The sequence below is a fragment of the Benincasa hispida genome, chromosome 6 (genome assembly GCF_027475165.1).
Source record: "Benincasa hispida cultivar pf3 chromosome 6, pf3_genome.v1.1, whole genome shotgun sequence".
NCBI lineage: Eukaryota > Viridiplantae > Streptophyta > Magnoliopsida > Cucurbitales > Cucurbitaceae > Benincasa > Benincasa hispida.
In genome coordinates this window covers 29,405,348-29,421,664 of record NC_143483.1, presented here as the reverse complement: position 1 = coordinate 29,421,664, position 16,317 = coordinate 29,405,348, and the positions used below count along the sequence as shown (strand labels likewise).

At 32.0% G+C, this 16,317-nt stretch overlaps 1 long non-coding RNA gene across 1 annotated transcript; it reads right to left on the bottom strand.

Moving 5' to 3' along the window:
• Positions 1-7,410: 7,410 nt before the first annotated feature.
• LOC150035577 (uncharacterized) lies at positions 7,411-13,702 on the bottom strand. Its single transcript, XR_016529948.1, has 2 exons — positions 13,556-13,702; positions 7,411-13,351 (listed from the first exon to the last, which is right to left on the bottom strand). It is a non-coding gene; the product is annotated as an uncharacterized LOC150035577 (long non-coding RNA).
• Positions 13,703-16,317: the final 2,615 nt, after the last annotated feature.

Below are 16,317 nucleotides of genomic sequence, written 5' to 3'. Positions count from 1 at the left end.
ACATTATAGGCAAGCTTTAGATGAAGGGAAATAACAAGGAAGAATCATTCTTACCTTTGAAGATTCCGAAGCTCCTAGAACGATCCTCTCATTTTTTCGATGAACACGATCTCGACACACGGACGTCTCCTCAAATAATATTGAACACGACCATGAGAATAACCTTATTATTCTATAGGATTCCTATAGAAGGATACCAATAGAAGGATAGGTGGTATCCATCTATTGGAAGAAGGTGAAGAGGAGAGAATTCTTAAGAGAGAGCATAGAGGATTTCTTTGGTGGCTAGGGTAAAAATTGCAAAATCAAATATTGCTCCAAAGAGCCATATGAAAGACTTTATATGGAGAAGGTTCAGCCCCTTCTCAAAGTCTTTCCCAATTTATTCTTGTGCACTAATAATTAAATAACACAATAATTAAATAACCATTTATACATTAAATCCAATTTAACATATACATTTAATGTAATGACCTGAATTTAGGAGGGGTACATGAATGAACTGGTATCACATCTGAATGAGAGAGATCCTGAGGACATGAAAGTATGGTTAAGAAAGGCTTAAAGGAATTGAAAGTTACTACCTATACCAACAAGGTGCTCCTCCTTTTTCGGTGGCTCAATCATAAGAATTCCAAAGTTAAGTGTGCTTAGCTTTAGAGCAATCCTAGGTTTGGTGACCTCCTGGAAATTTTTCCTAGGATGCATGTGAGTGAGGATAAAACATCCTGAAAGGACTCATGTTGGTTTGTGGGGACAACTTTCACTTCTAACCTGTGACCTCCTGGAAATTTTTCCTCATGTTGGTTTGTGGGGACAACTTTCACTTCTAACCTGATTGGACCAAATTACTATTTTACCCTTGGGTTACCTCTATATCGTAAAGTATCAATCCCCACTTGCATGTCACCTACACAAACATGTTCGATCATTCCGTTTGTATCAAATATAAAGTTGGTCGTATCCATAGTGTCACTAGGATAAGGTACCCTGCCTTATCCCTATACTATAGACTCTTTAGGCTGTATCTTGAACATTGATTCCTATACGTCTCCACATGGATTTAGGGTTATTGAGATAAAACTGAATACAACATAATCAATAACATTTATTGAATTAACATCGATAACTCTTTATTGATTACGGTTCATTAATAACATTTACTATCTATGAGTTTTAGGGCATAAAACCCAACAGTATGTACTTCATTGGTGGTCTTCTTGATCTTCCTAATGAATGTTAGAATGGTCTCACCATCCAGAGTTGTAAGTGTTGCTGTAGGGACCATGCCTCTACCCTCCTTGGCCTCAAACATAAGCAGCAGATTTGATATTTTATAATGTGAAAAGCGTGCACATAACTACTTAAATCTCTCCTAGTAGTCATATAATGTCTTCCCATGGTCCTTAGTTATTCCATAGATCTCTTTCCTGATGTTGTTCGCATTCGAAGAAGGAAATTACTTCGCCAAGAAAAGCTTTTGCAGCCCATCCCATAGTGATCGATTCAGATGGTTGGTAATATAGCTAATCTTTGGCATTATCCTTTATAGGACATGTGAATGCTTGAGATTGAACTACTCCTCAGTGACTCCATGGAGTCTCATCCTAGTATAAATGACATGAAAGTCTTTCAAGTGTTTATGGGGATCTTCTCTTGCACGTCCATTGAACTGAGGCAACATATGGATAAGCCCCGATTTCAGCTTGAAAGACATTGTGGTGGGAGGGTAGACTATGCACAACAATTGTTGTGTCATGTTGGGCTTAGCTAATTCCCTCAGAGTCTTTTCTCTTACTTTACCCATCTCTACTTCAAGTTGTAAGTCCTCTAAATCCTCATCTTTTTCTAAATCTTCCTAATGAATTTGATCGGTTTCAGGCTCACCTTTTCTTTATTTTTTTACCCTCTTTTGTCTGAATCGTCGTCCATCCTTACTAATATTTGCAAAAATTTGAAGCCTAGGACCTCTAGGAGAATGGGTCATACACGACAAGAAACTCACACACACAAAAATTGAATTCAAGAATTGGCTAAACAATTGCTAAAATTCTCTAGCAATGACGCCAATTTGATAGCAAGGAAATTTGTCATAGCTCACAAACCCTCACTAATAAAATAAATTTATAATCTCCAGTAATACTACATACACTACAATGTAGTATAAGTGGCAAGATTCCAGGTTGTCTCCATAGGGAATCTTGAGATGTTCAAGCTAATTCATGAATTCGAGTGATAATCGGGGGGAGGGGGGTTGTTTGTTATTTTTATTGCAATTGAATTTAAAAGAATGAATGTTCAAGTGGAACTAAAAAGGATGTCTCAATTGGATCTAGTCTAGCTTAGGGACTCAGAATCCACCTATTCACTTAGTTGATCATCGAACTTCTAAATTATGCAATGCTCACTAACTTTTATCTTAGCTCATGCATCTTAGAAGACTAAAACTACATGTCCTAATTTCATGATTAATTTCTTAATCAACCTAGATGCTCAACTAATTGCATACATTAGAGTTCATATTAGTTAAGCATCAAGAGAGGTAATCTATCTAAGTCGATTTAGTAACTCAGATAGTCTATGTTACTATTCGATTCGTTCTTGAAATTGGTTAATCATAAAATGTTGTGAAAAGATTATTCTAAACAATCTAATTTACACCCAAGCATACTTTAATCCTTGTCCCTTGAGATTAAAAACACATTAGAGCATTCCTAAACTATCAATGAATCAATGATAGTTGGCTAAAAACCCGTAAATTCACGAGCATGATATATATTTAGGTGGAGTGTAGCTGGGCAGAGTATACCGATGCTACTATCAAAGCATAGGTCTCAAGCATTGCAACGCATGTTACGCTGCTCAAATTCACTAGACGTGCGCACGGATGTGCATTCTTGTCAAAGTACATAGCGTAGCTATGTTGTCCTGTCACCTATGGTGTTGTTACACTACTGGAAAATGAATTTTTTTTCCTTCCAGCATAACATCACGCTCGATCAGAGGGTCACAATGCTCGACAATGACATTTTTGTAATTTTTTCTCCTTTATTTATTTATGCTATCTAAGCTCCGTTTGAACACAATTTAATCCCTATTTTGCTTCGTTGTTTGTTCTGCCTTCTAAATGCTTAGAACCTACAAAAATCAAATAATAAATCTATAAAACCTAAGAACGAGCATGAATTTGACTATAAAGAATAGCTCTTTTAAGGAGCTACAAGGAACATATAAATTATCATTCAAAGATAATGTTTTTCCAGAAGTTAGATTTAAAAGAATCTTCCCTTTTTTAAGTACTCTTGTCGTGGCAGAGTTACCCATAAACACACACTCACCATCGACAGTATCTTGGAAGTCATGAAAAGGTTTCTAGTTTGAGCAAAAGTGTCGAGGATCGAGTTAGTTTTTTATTTCCACCAGGTTGGCCTCCATAACTACAACAACAATGATGTCATTCTGCTTCGTCAGATTGGCCTGTGGGATAGGTCGATGGTCTGGTGTTCCTTTCCTTTGGTTGCACTGATAGGATTTGTGCCCTTGTTTTCCATAGACATAACATATCAATTTTTTCTTTTCGATTTTTCGACCAGTAGCCTTGTGACGCCCCTTCTTTTGAACATACTTGTTTTCAACAAACTGCATTTCGTTATTTTTAAACCTGTCTTTAACAGTAGAAGATTCAACAAAGTTAGCATTAGCTTAATTTAATTATTCAAAAATAAGTTTACCGGCCTCTTTAGTACACATGTGACTGATAAGCTCCTAGAGTGTCAGATCCTTCGTCTTCTTGTCTTTCAGATGGTTGCGGTAGTTACTCCAAGAGGTGAAAATTTCTCAGGCAACACGTTTGCTTGAAGAATCTCACACATCTTCATACTTTCAAATGTGTTACATTTGCTTCCAAATTCTCATACCTTCAAACAAAACATCGAGTATACATAATTAGAACAAGATTAAACTTAATTGTGAAATTTATATTTTCAACACTTGTATTTTCTCTTAAAACCCTTACGGTTAGAAACAGTGTTTTTGAATTTTAATTTTCCAGAACCAAATGACTATGGAATTCAACAATGAAATTTTTCCTTTATAAATTTGAACAAGATTTGAATATAGAAAAAAAAAAAATGTGAAGAAGAATAATTTATTACGCTAAAAGGGATGTTTTTTTCTTTCCTTTTTTGAAAAGATGCTAGCAAGGAATTAATTCTATTGGTTTAAAGAAAATGAATAAAATCATTGGCTGAAATCAAATTTCTTACCGTAATTCAAATAAATAAATAAAAGAAGAATAAAAAAAATCCAAATAAAAGATCTAGAAGGAAATAATTATAAATAAAATTCTTGGACAAATTTCAAAAATCAACCCTACCACAAACTTTCAATCATAAAAATCGAGTCTTACATTTATACAAATATTAAAATTCGACCTTCAAATTTACATAACTATAGAAAATATAATAGTTGTATAAGCTTTGCAATTTAACCTAAATTCTAATATCTTAATATAATGAACAAATGAAATACATTAAGGGTGTGTTTGGAATGTATTTTCAAGTGTTTAATTTAAACAATAAGTCATTTTGAAAAGAATTAGAGTAATTGACAACTACTCAAAATAGTTTTTGAAGTATATTTTCAACAAATTTTGTCAAAAGTGTTTAAATAAAAATGAATTTTTTAAAAATATTTTTTTCTCAAATCAATCTAAACGCACGTTAAAACATATACAACTTTTGGTAGTTTGTGAAACCTCATGTGCGTAAGATAAAAGAATCTAAATTTTAGTATTGATATGTGAATAAAGGGGTCAATTCAAATTTTATTTGGTTCTCACAAATGCACTTTTATGCCAATTGCATTAGTGAATATACATTGTCTATTATCTTACATAAGATCAGGAACAAGTGCTCGCTAGAACTAGAAAAAAATAATAATGGCCTTATTTAGTTTCATTTTGTTGTATTTTTTTTTATCAACTTATCATATTTAAAATATGATAGTCGCCTTTGTTTACTTTCATTTTATAACATACTAAGTAAACTTATTATCTGGGAAAGGTTCGGTGGAGTAAACTTGTTATTTTATTTTTTCGTGGAAGATTTGGTAAATAAATTTAAGGTGGTATGAAAAACATAATTATGTTATTTCATTCTCATATCTTACAAGGATTTGTATCTTTCTTAAATTTAATGATTGAATTTTTAGCCAAATTCGAAAAACAAAAACAAATTTGTAAAAAGTACTTTTTATTGTTTAGTTTTCAAATTTTTACTTGGTTTTATAAATTATTGGTAAAAAGTAGATAACAAATGAAGAAATTTGGGAGTAGAAATAGTGTTATGGGCTTAATTTTCAATAATAAAAACAAAAAACAAATGGTTACCAAACCAACCTTAATTAACCAAATCTATTTTTTTAAAAAAATAATAATAATAAATCAAACCGAAGCTAAAAGTTGATCTTTTGAAATGGAAACTAAGATGAGAAAAATAATTAGAAAGTTTTGATATTACATGTGTGTGTATGTATATATATAATACGTATGTATGTGTAAGTATGTACGTATGTATATGTATGTATGTATATAGGGGCAACTACAAGATTGCTAAAAGGAGTTATATAAATTATGAAACTTGGAGAAAATAGCAAAATTTGGTGGTTTATTTGCATTTATGGCAAAATCCAGATTGATTTTTATAATACCAGATTTAACCCTAATATGGTCAACTAATAGACATATTGAATATAGTATAATTCCTATAGCGTGTATCAATTATAAATAGAAATACCGTGTAATGGGTAAGTGTTGGTTATTAGTTTCCAATTGAATGAATTTTGTAGAAAAAATGGCATATTTTTTGCGAAGTTTGAATTTTGAATTTGTAGTTTTTTATCAGATTTGGTTTGTATAACCACTTTTAAGATGAATTATTGTTAGCTTTTTTTTTTATCTCCATTTAAATTAAAATTTATAATAAATCTTCAAATTTTACGGACTAAGTTTTTTTTATTATTTTATAAATATTTTCATCAAATAAAGTGTAATTTCATTCAAATTTCTCAAATTTTCAATTTTTGGTATGTTTTATCACTTATAATCTTATTATATCATGGAAAATTATTTCAAATGGTAAAATTGTTGAAAATATTTACAAGATATAGCAAAATTTTAGAACAATGATAGACGTTGATAGACACTGATAGACAATGTCACTGATAGACTCAATATCAATGATAGATGTTGATAGACATTGATAGTTCTAAAATTTTACTATATTTTGTAAATATTTTGGTTTATTTTTCTATATTTAAAAATAACCCTTATATTATTATATCATTTTAAAAATTTTGATATAAATTTTCTTTATAAGTATCTCAACAAAAATATGTATGTTTGACCACAAGTAAATATTCACTTTTCAAATCTTGCTGTTTTTGCTATGACTCTACAACGAATTAGAATTCTTATTTTTTTTCCCTTTATGGGTTTGTAGGTTTTATGGTTGATGGAGTTATAAATAGAGTATAATTGTTGAAGCTTAAATGAGAATGAAATTATGAATACAATGTAATTATTGAAGCTTCAGTAATCAAATTATGACCTAACCGATTCAAAAAATAAATAAATAAACGAGTTCTCTTCTTAATTTTATCCCCGAATTATATTTGAAAATATATTTTATTATCAAATTAGGTTTTATGAAACTACTTTTTGAATTAATCAAATAAACAAAATCTTCCTCATTTTTGTCTCCAACTTATATTCAATAGATCTTTTATTATCAAATTTAATTTTATTTAACTAACCTTCGACTTTTTTAAATATTTGTTACGGATTCAATGGTATCTAATTTTTTTTTTCTAATTTTATACATATTGTTATCAAATTAATTTTATCTTTTTATTATTATATTATTATTATCCAACAATCTAAATAGCATAAAATAATATAAAACCTTAAATCTCATCATCTTCATCACTACTGCAAATTTGTGTTTTTTGATGTTTTATAAATGTCAAGAATTTTCTTGACGTTTTAAAAAACGTCAAGGAAGCCAATGTAAAAAATATCGATTTTCTTGATGTTTTAAAAACTTCAAGAAAAGTGACACTTGACATTTAAAAAACATCAAGAAACACTCTGGCACTTGACATATTTGAAATGTTAAGAATATGAGCGTTCTTGACAAGGAAAAATGTCAACAATATCTATAATCTTAACAAGGAAAAGAAGTAAAGAAATTCGTTTAAAAAAAATCTGTAATGTTGACATTTTTACCTATAATTTCTCTTGTATTTTGATCCAACAACCACATTTGGTATATATATGACATACATTCACCAATCAAATAAACAATACATGCATTTTTAATTTTATAAATCAACCAAATTTCCACCAATATCTCTTTATAAAAACTTCACTTCTTTAACATTATCAATATTACAACCTCATAAATTATTTCTAAGTTAAAAGAATATGGAAAACCCATATGAACAATTCCAACATGATAATCAACCCCATATGAACAATTTCAAAAGTATAACAACTATCACCCCTCATATGAACACATTTCTTATTGTACAATCAACAACCCCATCACCTCTAAGAACAATTAAAAAAATTACACCTATCAATTCCGTATGAAGTAATCCTAGCCAAATCTTGCTCACTATGCTCCTGCCTCTACAAGAATAACATAGCCCACCTTGAACTCGTCGCTTTGAGCACCTACATCAATGAAATAATATACAAGAACTACAACATATAGATTGAAACTTTACAACTCCAAGAGGATTTTGTAAGTTAATTAGAAGAATATGGACAGACCCATATGGACACTTCTAAAACAATATAAGGAACATAATTCTTACAAACATCCAAATATGAACAGTTTCAAAACATACATTTCCAAACCTTCTATCACAACTATCCATCTACCCACATAACAATTATCACATGTACCAATCCAAAACTACCTTTGACATTGTATTATGGTAGCTAATTTTAGATCACACCTCTTGAAGGAAAAGCAACTAGACATAATAAAATAAAGCCCAACAACTCAAAAGTCCACAAATTACTTTTTACGAAGCCAAAACTTTTCTCATAGCAGCACCTTGATGCCAATAAAGAACCACTTCGTATAAAATATCCTAATGATACAAAGACAAAGTTTCAAACAAATATCCCCAACTTTGCTCAACAAATTAAGCCCTAACTTTAAAAGTTCAAGCCTGAAACAAAAAATATGAAGCTTTAACTTTGAAAGTTCATGCCTCAAACCAAGAAAATCAAGAATTAAACCTAATCTAAACTAAATCTACTTACTTCAATGAAGAATCACTTCAAGATTAATGGAATAAAATCAAGCCCCAACTTTGAAAGTTCATGTCTCAAACCAAGAACAATATGAAAGAAGAATTTATTATGAGATTAAGAATATACATGAGAGATTAAGCCCTAACTTTGAAAGTTCAAGCCTCAAAACAAAAATATCAAGCCCTAAATTTGAAAGTCCATGCCTCAAACCAAGAAAATAAAGAATTAAACCAATTCTAAACTAAATCTCCTTACCTCAATGAAGAATCTCTTCAAGATTGAGGGAATACAATAAAGCCTCAACTTTAAAACTTCATGCCTCAAACCAAGAACAATATGATAGAAGAATTTATTATGAGATTTGAGAATATACATGAGAGATTAAGCCCTAACTTTGAAAGTTCAAGCCTCAAACAAAAAAAATCAAGCCCTAACTTTGAAAGTTCATGCCTCAAACCAAGAAAATCAAGAATTAAACCTAGTCTAAACTAAATCTACTTACCTCAATAAAGAATCTCTTCAAGATTGATGGAATAAAATCAAGACCCAACTTTAAAGTTCATGCCTCAAATTAAGAACAATATGAAAGAAGAATTTATTATGAGATTCAAGAATATACATGAGAGATTAAGCCCTAACTTTGAAAGTTCAAGCCTCAAACAAAAAAAATCAAGCCCTAACTTTGAAAGTTCATGCCTCAAACCAAGAAAATCAAGAATTAAACCTAGTCTAAATTAAATCTACTTACCTCAAAGAAGAATCTCTTCAAGATTGATGGAATAAAATCAAGCCCCAACTTTAAAAGTTCATGCCTCAAACCAAGAACAATATGAAAAAAGAATTTATTATGAGATTCAAAAATATACATGAGAGATTAAGTCCTAACTTTGAAAGTTCAAGCCTCAAACTAAAAAAATCAAGCCCCTAACTTTGAAAGTTCATGCCTAAAACCAAGAAAATCAAGAAAACCTAATCTAAACTATATCTACTTAACTCAATGAAGAATGTCTTCAAGATTGATGGAATAAAATCAAGTCCCAACTTTAAAAGTTCATGCATCAAACCAAGAACAATATGAAAGAAGAATTTATTATGAGATTCAAGAATATACCTGAGAGATTAAGCCCTAACTTTAAAAGTTCAAGCCTCAAACAAAAAAAATCAATCCCCTAACTTTGAAAGTTCATGCCTCAAACTAAGAAAATCAAGAAAACCTAATCTAAACTAAATCTACTTACCTCAATGAAGAATCTTTTCAAGATTGATGGAATAAAATAAAGCCCCAACTTTAAAAGTTCATGCCTCAAACCAAGAACAATATGAAAGAAGAATTTATTATGAGATTCAAGAATATACATGAGAGATTAAGCCATAACTTTGAAAGTTGAAGCCTCAAACCAAGAAAATCAAGCCCTAACTTTAAAACTTCATTCCTCAAACAAAGAAAATCAAGAATTAAACTTAGTCTAAACTAAATCTACTTACCTCAATGAAGAATCTCTTCAAGATTGACGGAATAAAATAAAGACCCAACTGTAAACGTTCATGCCTCAAACCAAGAACAATATGAAAGAAGAATTTATTATGACATTCAAGAATATACATGAGAGATTAAGCCCTAACTTTGAAAGTTCAAATCTCAAACCAAAAAAATCAAGCCCCTAATTTTGAAAGTTCATTCCTTAAACCAAGAAAATTACCAAAAAAATTAAGAAAACCTAATCAAAACTAAATCTACTTTCCTCGATGAAGAATCTCTTCAAGATTGATGGAAAAAAATAAAGCCCCAACTTTAAAAGTTCATGCCTCAAACCAAGAACAATATGATAGAAGAATTTATTATGAGATTTGAGAATATACATGAGAGATTAAGCCCTAACTTTGAAAGTTCAAGCCTCAAACAAAAAAAATCAAGCCCTAACTTTGAAAGTTCATGCTTCAAACCAAGAAAATCAAGAATTAAACCTAGTCTAAACCAAATCTACTTACCTCAATAAAGAATCTCTTCAAGATTGATGGAATAAAATCAAGACCCAACTTTAAAGTTCATGCCTCAAATTAAGAACAATATGAAAGAAGAATTTATTATGAGATTCAAGAATATACATGAGAGATTAAGCCCTAACTTTGAAAGTTCAAGCCTCAAACAAAAAAAATCAAGCCCTAACTTTGAAAGTTCATGCCTCAAACCAAGAAAATCAAGAATTAAACCTAGTCTAAATTAAATCTACTTACCTCAAAGAAGAATCTCTTCAAGATTGATGGAATAAAATCAAGCCCCAACTTTAAAAGTTCATGCCTCAAACCAAGAACAATATGAAAAAAGAATTTATTATGAGATTCAAAAATATACATGAGAGATTAAGTCCTAACTTTGAAAGTTCAAGCCTCAAACTAAAAAAATCAAGCCCCTAACTTTGAAAGTTCATGCCTAAAACCAAGAAAATCAAGAAAACCTAATCTAAACTATATCTATTAACTCAATGAAGAATGTCTTCAAGATTGATGGAATAAAATCAAGTCCCAACTTTAAAAGTTCATGCATCAAACCAAGAACAATATGAAAGAAGAATTTATTATGAGATTCAAGAATATACCTGAGAGATTAAGCCCTAACTTTAAAAGTTCAAGCCTCAAACAAAAAAAATCAATCCCCTAACTTTGAAAGTTCATGCCTCAAACTAAGAAAATCAAGAAAACCTAATCTAAACTAAATCTACTTACCTCAATGAAGAATCTTTTCAAGATTGATGGAATAAAATAAAGCCCCAACTTTAAAAGTTCATGCCTCAAACCAAGAACAATATGAAAGAAGAATTTATTATGAGATTCAAGAATATACATGAGAGATTAAGCCATAACTTTGAAAGTTGAAGCCTCAAACCAAGAAAGTCAAGCCCTAACTTTAAAACTTCATTCCTCAAACAAAGAAAATCAAGAATTAAACTTAGTCTAAACTAAATCTACTTACCTCAATGAAGAATCTCTTCAAGATTGACGGAATAAAATAAAGACCCAACTGTAAACGTTCATGCCTCAAACCAAGAACAATATGAAAGAAGAATTTATTATGACATTCAAGAATATACATGAGAGATTAAGCCCTAACTTTGAAAGTTCAAATCTCAAACCAAAAAAATCAAGCCCCTAATTTTGAAAGTTCATTCCTTAAACCAAGAAAATTACCAAAAAAATTAAGAAAACCTAATCAAAACTAAATCTACTTTCCTCGATGAAGAATCTCTTCAAGATTGATGGAAAAAAATAAAGCCCCAACTTTAAAAGTTCATGCCTCAAACCAAGAACAATATGATAGAAGAATTTATTATGAGATTTGAGAATATACATGAGAGATTAAGCCCTAACTTTGAAAGTTCAAGCCTCAAACAAAAAAAATCAAGCCCTAACTTTGAAAGTTCATGCTTCAAACCAAGAAAATCAAGAATTAAACCTAGTCTAAACCAAATCTACTTACCTCAATAAAGAATCTCTTCAAGATTGATGGAATAAAATCAAGACCCAACTTTAAAGTTCATGCCTCAAATTAAGAACAATATGAAAGAAGAATTTATTATGAGATTCAAGAATATACATGAGAGATTAAGCCCTAACTTTGAAAGTTCAAGCCTCAAACAAAAAAAATCAAGCCCTAACTTTGAAAGTTCATGCCTCAAACCAAGAAAATCAAGAATTAAACCTAGTCTAAATTAAATCTACTTACCTCAAAGAAGAATCTCTTCAAGATTGATGGAATAAAATCAAGCCCCAACTTTAAAAGTTCATGCCTCAAACCAAGAACAATATGAAAAAAGAATTTATTATGAGATTCAAAAATATACATGAGAGATTAAGTCCTAACTTTGAAAGTTCAAGCCTCAAACTAAAAAAATCAAGCCCCTAACTTTGAAAGTTCATGCCTAAAACCAAGAAAATCAAGAAAACCTAATCTAAACTATATCTACTTAACTCAATGAAGAATCTCTTCAAGATTGATGGAATAAAATCAAGTCCCAACTTTAAAAGTTCATGCATCAAACCAAGAACAACATGAAAGAAGAATTTATTATGAGATTCAAGAATATACCTGAGAGATTAAGCCCTAACTTTAAAAGTTCAAGCCTCAAACAAAAAAAATCAATCCCCTAACTTTGAAAGTTCATGCCTCAAACTAAGAAAATCAAGAAAACCTAATCTAAACTAAATCTACTTCCCTCAATGAAGAATCTTTTCAAGATTGATGGAATAAAATAAAGCCCCAACTTTAAAAGTTCATGCCTCAAACCAAGAACAATATGAAAGAAGAATTTATTATGAGATTCAAGAATATACATGAGAGATTAAGCCATAACTTTGAAAGTTGAAGCCTCAAACCAAGAAAATCAAGCCCTAACTTTAAAACTTCATTCCTCAAACAAAGAAAATCAAGAATTAAACTTAGTCTAAACTAAATCTACTTACCTCAATGAAGAATCTCTTCAAGATTGACGGAATAAAATAAAGACCCAACTGTAAACGTTCATGCCTCAAACCAAGAACAATATGAAAGAAGAATTTATTATGACATTCAAGAATATACATGAGAGATTAAGCCCTAACTTTGAAAGTTCAAATCTCAAACCAAAAAAATCAAGCCCCTAATTTTGAAAGTTCATGCCTTAAACCAAGAAAATTACCAAAAAAATTAAGAAAACCTAATCAAAACTAAATCTACTTTCCTCGATGAAGAATCTCTTCAAGATTGATGGAAAAAAATAAAGCCCCAACTTTAAAAGTTCATGCCTCAAACCAAGAACAATATGATAGAAGAATTTATTATGAGATTTGAGAATATACATGAGAGATTAAGCCCTAACTTTGAAAGTTCAAGGCTCAAACAAAAAAAATCAAGCCCTAACTTTGAAAGTTCATGCCTCAAACCAAGAAAATCAAGAATTAAACCTAGTCTAAACTAAATCTACTTACCTCAATAAAGAATCTCTTCAAGATTGATGGAATAAAATCAAGACCCAACTTTAAAGTTCATGCCTCAAATTAAGAAGAATATGAAAGAAGAATTTATTATGAGATTCAAGAATATACATGAGAGATTAAGCCCTAACTTTGAATGTTACGCCTCAAACCAAAAAAATCAAGCCCCTAACTTTGAAAGTCCATGCCTCGAACCAAGAAAATCAAGAAAACCTAATCTAAACCTAATCTAAACTAATCAAGAAAATCAAGAAGACCCACGTCCGACCGCTTCCCTTCTTCGTGCAGCGACGGACGTTTTGCTTCAAGCGACTCGTGGATGTCCACACCGGCAGCTCGTGGTCTTCAAATGCTCCCAGGCGGCTCGTGGACGTCGAACGGCTATAGCTTTCTTCTACCAAAAAACCCTCTGGCAGCTGAATTTTTCTTTAGCTAATAAGACAAAACGAAAATGCCCTAATTTTGGAAAAGATAGGGATAATTACAAGTTTGCCACTGCTCAATAATTACAATAATGCCATTGGACCTTTTTAATTTTCCAAAAACCCAATAAAACCTACTTAAAACCTTGTTATTTTCTACAAATCTCCCTCATAACAAGAATATTTAAGTGCCAAGCTGATTCTCCAATCTGACAAATTCTCAACTTTATGAACCTTGACCAGTTGAACATCTTTCTGGGCCACAACTTCTCTGATAAAATGAAATTTGACATCGATATGCTTAGACCGTTCGCGATGAGATGGATTCTTTGCAAGATGAATAACACTCTGGCTATCACAACGGACGATAGAAATGAACTCCTGCGACAACAACTCACTAACTATCCTTTTCAACTACACTGCCTCTTTCACAGCTTCACCTACTGAAATATACCCTGACTCACTAGTAAACAAGGCAACAATTGACTGTAGAGTAACTTTCCAACTGACCACATTACCAAACAAACAAAAAATGTGACCTGATAGAGATCTTCTTTTGTCAAGGTCTGCAGCATAATCTGCATCTGTGAAGTCTTCCAACAGTGCTGATTTATCAAAATCCCTACTAAAATACAATGATACACTGACACTACCTTTCAAATATCAAAGCACCCATTTAACTACATTCCAATGCTCCTTCCTAGGATTTGACATAAACCTACTTATCATACTCATAGCATATCCAAGTCAGGCCTAGTACAAATCATCAAATACATAATACTTCCAACAACATTACAATAGGGAATATTAGCCATCTCTAATCTTTCTTGTTCAGTAACAAGACACTGAGACAAAGAAAGCCTAAAATGAGATGCTAAGGGTGTCGAAACTGCCTTTCAACCAGACATATTATACTTCTCAAGCAGTTTATGCACATAACTCTCCTGTGAAATGGTTAACAAACCTTTCTCCCTATCTCTTTTCACATCCATGCCTAAGATCCTTTTTAGTTCGCCTAAATCGTTTATCTCAAATTCACTACTCAATCGTTTCTTGAGATCACAGATTTCAGAATAATCCTTAGACATCAGAATCATATCATCTACATACAGAAGTAGATAAGTATATGTATCTTTCTGAGATAGTTTCCAGTACACACAAGCATTATATGAGCTCCTGTGAAAGCCCTACTTCAGAATAAAGGTGTCAAACCTAATATACCACTGTCTCGGCGATTGCTTCAGTCCATAGATGGATCTGTGAAGACGACAAACCATGTCTTCTTTTCCTTTCACCTCATAGCCCTTAGGTTGGGCCATGTAGATCATTCCTCCAATTCTCCATGAAGGAAAGTTGTGGTGACGTCCATCTGTTCAACAAACATATCAAAGTGAACAATAATAGATAAAATTAATCGAATGGACGAATGCCTCACCACCGAAGAGAAAATCTCATGAAAGTCAACTCCCTCATTTTGTGTGTAGCCCTTGGCTACCAGTTTAGCCTTATACCTAGGCTTGCTGTCACCTCCTATACCTAGCTTGATTTTATAAATCCACTTTGACTGAATGAGTTTCTGATTAAGAGGCTTTAGAACCAATGACCATGTCTGATTCTTCTACAACGAGAACAACTCTGCTTCCATAGCATCCTTCCACTCATCTTTCGAATCAGATACAATAGCCTCCTCAAAAGTAAGAGGTTCTGCTTCAATACTGTCAGCTGCACATGTAAGAGCGTAAGCAACTAAATTAGCATAACTATACCTCGTAAGAGCATGCATCACCCACTGAGGCCTATCACGTGTAAGCTGATAGTTTTGTAGGTCACTGCCACTTGAGCTTTCTTCACCAAAAGCTCCTTCATCAATCAAAGTCCTCTGCAGTTGAGGTTGTCTACCATCAGAACTGGATGATTGATCACTGGAATCACCTGAACTAACCGATGGTTGTACTTTAGAATCGATTCTAACCTCTGCCTCGACCTGATCAACTGTCTGCTGTTTCTGCTGCTCTTTGACACGAAATGGCATCTCTGTTTCATTAAAGGTCACATCTCTGCTGATAATGCATTTATTTCTGCCCTCTTCCAAGCACCAAAGTTTATATCCTTTAACACTCTGTGGATAGCCAATAAACATACATTTCAGTGCCCTCTTATTCAGCTTCCCTTCCTTAACATGAGCATAAGCTGAACATCCAAACACTCTGAGATTATCCAAGCTTGGAGCTTTTTCTGTCCATATCTCTTGAGGAGTCTTTCGGCCTAAAGCGGAAGACGAACTCCTATTAATAAGATAACAGGCTGTTTGGGTAGCTTTCCCCCAAAACTTCAAGGGTAATGAAGCATTTGTCAAAAGACATCTTGTACGCTCCATAATTGTTCTGAACCATTCTGCTGTGGAGTGTTTGTAACAGTGAAATGCCTCGTAATTCCCTCATATTTGCAAAATTTATCAAATTTGCAATTCACAAATTTCAAACCATTGTCTATCCTCAGATACTTTACCTTCCTGCCTGTCTGGTTCTCAACTTGCTTTTTCCATTCAAGAAATTTCTCAAAAGCTTCATCCTTCTATTTCAGTGGATACATCCACACCTT